Genomic DNA, 4,936 nt, shown 5'->3' with positions numbered 1-4,936 from the left:
TAACCTTTACTTTGTTAATATGGTCAAGTACATAGATTGATTTTCAAATGCTAAAGCAACCTTGCATTCCTGAAATAAACACTATTTGGACTTGATGTGTTATACCTGATATACATAGCTAGATTTACTAACATTTTCAGGATTTTTGCATCTATGTTCATGAGAGATATTAACCTATGATTTTCTTTTTTTGTAATGTCACTGTGTGGTTATGTTTATCTAATAAAACTAGTTGTAAGTTCCCTCTTCCACTTTCTGAAGTAGCTTCTGTAAAATTGGCATTATTTCTCCTTAAATATTTATTAATAATAGAATAAACCTGTGAAGCGATCTGGGCCTGGAGTTTTCTTTGTGGGAAGGTTTTTCATAATTAATTCAATTTCTTTGGTAGTCATAGGGCTATGGCAGGCAGCTTCTAAAATCGCTCCTAGGCTAATGATCAATTTATTGCCCCTCTGCTCCCAATTCGCCCTTGAATATATGCTCTTCAATAATGGATAGAATTCAGTGAAGCATTTCTCCTTTGCAGTGAGCACAGTGATGAGCTTTCTCAGTAGAGGGCACTGGAGGGGCATTGCAGGAGGAGGGGCTCTCCTACTGTTTCCCACAGTTTCGTGGTAGGTCAGTGATGTGGATGTAATGACATCCAGGGGAGCTCTTTCCCAGCCATGTGTCCAGCACATATGGTCCCTTGGTGACATTGCAACCTCAGTCTAGACCAGCAACAATTTTCCTGTGGCCCTCTCAATGTGAAAATTAGCTTTCTGAAGGCTTCCTTCCGGTCCCCTACCAGTTTCCTGTCCCCCACCAGCCAACTCTCTCTGCAGGCTCCTGTGTACCTCTCCTGCTGCCTGGAGAGTAGCTTTCTGTCTGCCAGTGACTAGTTCCAGCCTGGGCCAACTAGCGGACCTCTGGGCTGAACTATACCTTCTCCGAGGTGTGACCCTCAGCCTTGAGAAGTGGACAGCTTTCCAAGTCTGTGTTTCCTTAGGTACTCTCCCTAACCTATAGAGTACTATGTGGAATTTACTTTTAGCTGGTAGTCATTTATTAGCATTTAATGATTCTTTATATTAAGCTTTACCCCATATAACGTACTGTGTAGTTTCTACCTCCTGATTGGACACAGACTGATACTACTCCCAAAGTTCCCCGCCTCTTGGTATTCATGCCCTGTGTAATCCCTTTCCCTTGCTTCTAAGGATTAGAATACCACAAAAGTAATGGGATGTTGCTTCCAAAATTTGGTTATAAAAGACTGTGACGTCTTTTTAGCACACACACTCTCTCTCTCACTCTCTGTTGCCTGTATTGCTTGCTGCTTGGATGAGCCACTCTACCATATTGTGAGCTGCACTACAGAGAAGCTCATGTGGCCAGAAACTAACAGTAGCTGTATTAGTCCTTTCTTGTGATGCTATAAAGAAATGACTGAGATGGCCGGGCGTGGTGGCTCACGCCTGTAATCCCAGCACTTTGGGAGGCCGAGGGGGGTGGATCACGAGGTCAGGAGATTGAGGCCATCCTGGCCAACATAGTGAAACCCCGTCTCTACTAAAAATACAAAAATTAGCTGGGCATGGTGGTGGGCGCCTATAGTCCCAGCTACTCAGGAGGCTAACGCGTAAGAATCGCTTGAACCCGGGAGGCGGAGGTTGCAGTGAGCCAAGATAACGCCACTGTACTCCAGCCTGGCAACAGAGCAAGATTGTCTCAAAAAAAAGAAAAAAAAAAAAAAAACCTGAGACTGGTATTTCTACATAAAGAAATACCGATACTGATAAAGAAAAGAGGTTTAATTTGGCTCACAGTTCCGCAGGTTTTACAGGCATGGCACCAATAGCTGCTTAGCTCCTGGTGAGGGCCTGAGGAAGCTTACAATCATGACAGAAAGCAAAGAGGAGCCAGCATATCACGTGGTGAGAGCAGAAGCAAGGTGGGGGTAGGGGAGGTGTCACCCTCTTTTAAACAACCAGATCTAGCATGAACTGAGCAAGAACTCATCACCAAGGGGATGGCACTAAGCCATTTATGAGGCATCCATCCCCATGATCCAATACATCCCACTAGGCCCCACGTCCAACACGAGGTCACATTTCAACATGAGATTTGGAGGGGACAAATATCCAAATCATATCATTCCTCCCCTGGCACCCATCCCCCACATCTCATGTCCTCCTCACATTGCAAAATACAATAATCCCTTCTCGTTAATCCCCCGAAGTCTTAACTCATTCCAACATCAAATCAAAAGTCCTAAGTCTTCTCTGAGACTCATTTTCTTTCACCTATGAACCTGTAAAATCAAAACCAGTTATTTACTTCCAATAAACAGTGGTAGTACAGGCATTGGGTAAACATTCCCATTCCAAAAGGGAGAAACTGACCGAAATAAAGGGGCTACAGGCCCTATGCAAGTCTGAAACTCAGCAGGGCAGAGTTTTGGAATCTTACAATTCCAAAATAATCCTTGAGCCTGGGCAACATCGTGAAACCTGTCTCTACAGAAAATTTAAAAAACAAAATTAGCCAGGCATGGTGGTGTGCACCTGTAGTCCTAGCTACTCAGGAGGCTGAGGTGGGAGAATCACTTTAGCCCCAGAGGTCAAGGCTGCAGTGAGCCATGATTGCGCCACTGCTCTGGGCAACAGAGTGAGACCCTGTCTAAAACACACATACGGTCAGCAAAGCCTGACTCCTGTCCTCTCTCTCTCCTCTCCAGACAGCATGAGCTTCACCACTCGCTCCACCTTCTCCACCAACTACCAGTCCCTGGGCTCCGTCCAGCTGCCCAGCTACGGTGCCTGGGCGGTCAGGAGAGAGGCCAGCTGGTGGCGGGAGCTCTGGTTTCTGGATCTCCATGTCCTGCTTCACTAGCTTCTGGGGTGGCTTGGGGTCCGGGTTCTGGCCAAAAGGATGGCCGGGGGTCTGGCAGGAATGGGAAGCATCCAGAACGAGAAGGAGCCCATGCAAAGCTGAACGGCCACCTGGCCCCCTACCTGGACAGAGTGAGGAGCCTGGAGACTGAGAACCAGAGGCTGGAGAGCAAAATCTGAGAGCATCTGGAGAAGAAGGGACCTCAGGCCAGAGACTGGGGCCTTTACTTCAAGACCATCAGGGGCCTGAGGGCTCAGATCTTCACAAATACTGTGGACAATGCCAGCATCATTCTGCAGATCGACAATGCCCGTCTTGCTGCTGGTTACTTTAGAGTCAAATATGAGACAGAGCTGGCCATACGCCAGTCTGTGCAGAGTGACATCCATGGGCTCCACAAGGTCACTGATGACACCAGTGTCACTCAGCTGCAGCTGGAGACAGAGATCGAGGCTCTCAAGGAGGAGCTGCTCTTCATGAAGAACCACAAAGAGAAAGTAAAAGGCCTACAAGCCCAGGTTGCAGCTCTGGGTTGACTGTGGAGGTAGATGCCCCCAAATCTCTGAACCTCACCAAGATCATGGCAGACATCTGGGCCCAATACAGTGAACTGCCTCAGAAGAACCAAAAGGAGCTAGACAAGTGGTGGTCCCAGCAGATTGAGGAGAGCACCACAGTGGTCATGATGCAGTCCGCCGAGGTCGGAGCTGCTGAGATGACACTCACGGAGCTGAGATGTACAGTCCAGTCCTTGGAGATCAACCTGGACTCAATGAGAAATCTGAAGGCCAGGTTGGAGAACAGCCTGAGGGAGGTGGAGGGCCACTATGCCCTGCAGATGGAGCAGCTCAACGGTATCCTGCTGCACCTGGAGTCAGAGCTGGCACAGGGTATAGGGGCAGTGCCAGGCCCAGGAGTACGAAGCCCTGCTGAACATCAAGGTCAAGCTGGAGGCTGAGATTGCCACCTACTGCCGCCTGCTGGAAGATGGCAAGGACTTCAATCTTGGTGATGCCCTGGACAGCAGGAATTCCATGCAAAACATCCAAAAGACCACCACCCCCCAGATTGTGGATGGCAAAGTGGTGTCTGAGACCAATGACACCAAAATTCTGAGACATTAAGCCAGCAGAAGCAGGGTACTCTTTGGGGAGCAGGAGGGCAATAAAAAGTTCAGAGGTCAAAAAATACACACAGACACACAGACACACACACACAAACACACACACACACACAAACACACAAATCCCTGACTCCATGTCTTCCATCCTGGACACACTGGTGCAAGATGTGGGCTCCCAAGGCCTTGACTAGCTTCATCCCTGTGGCTTTGCAGGGTGCAGCCCCTGTGGCTACTCCCCTACCAGCTGGAGATGGGCACCTGTGACTTTTCCAGGCTCAGGATGCAAGTTGCAGGTAGCTCTACCATTCTCAGGTCTACAGAATGGCAGTCACTTCCCATAGCTCCACAAGACAGTGACCCAGTGGGGACTCTGTGTGGGGCCTCCAACCTCACACTTCCCCTTGGCATTGACGTAGTGAGTAACTCTTTGGGGACTCTGCCCTGCAGCTGGTTTCTGTCTGGGCACCTAGGCTTTTCCATAAATCCTCTGAAACCTAGGGGGAAGCTGCCAAGCTTCGTTCACTCTTGCATTCCATGTGCCTGCAGACTTAACAACACTTAGAAGCTACCAAGGCTTAGGGCAACTTGCACTCTCCAAAGTGGCAGATGGAACCATAGCTGGGGCCCTTTGAGCCAAGACTGGAGCTGGAGCAGCCCACCGAGGTGGTGCAGGGCAGTAGTGTGCAGGGCAGCAGCACCCTGGCCTCGCCACGGAAACCATTCATTCCTCCTTGGCCTCTGGGCTGTGACTCGAGGGGCTGCCTCAAACATCTCTGAAATGCAATACAGGTCTTTCTCCCATTTTCTTGGATAGTAGCACTTGGCTCCCTTTTAATCATGCTCATTTCTCTAGCAAGTGGTAGTTCTGCAGCCTGCTTGGATTCTTTCTCTTCCACAGGGAACAGTCTGCAAATTTTCCAAACTTTTCTACTCTGC

The 4,936-nt window shown here is 48.9% G+C and overlaps 1 pseudogene; it reads left to right on the top strand.

The window, feature by feature from the left end:
- Positions 1–2,727: 2,727 nt before the first annotated feature.
- On the top strand, positions 2,728–4,048 carry LOC473053 (keratin, type I cytoskeletal 18-like; annotated as a pseudogene).
- The last annotated feature ends 888 nt before the right edge of the window (positions 4,049–4,936 follow it).

Source organism: Pan troglodytes, chromosome 11 (genome assembly GCF_028858775.2).
Source record: "Pan troglodytes isolate AG18354 chromosome 11, NHGRI_mPanTro3-v2.0_pri, whole genome shotgun sequence".
Classification (NCBI taxonomy): domain Eukaryota; kingdom Metazoa; phylum Chordata; class Mammalia; order Primates; family Hominidae; genus Pan; species Pan troglodytes.
The sequence above is the reverse complement of the archived record's forward strand: the minus strand, read 5'-3'. Positions and strand labels throughout refer to the sequence as shown.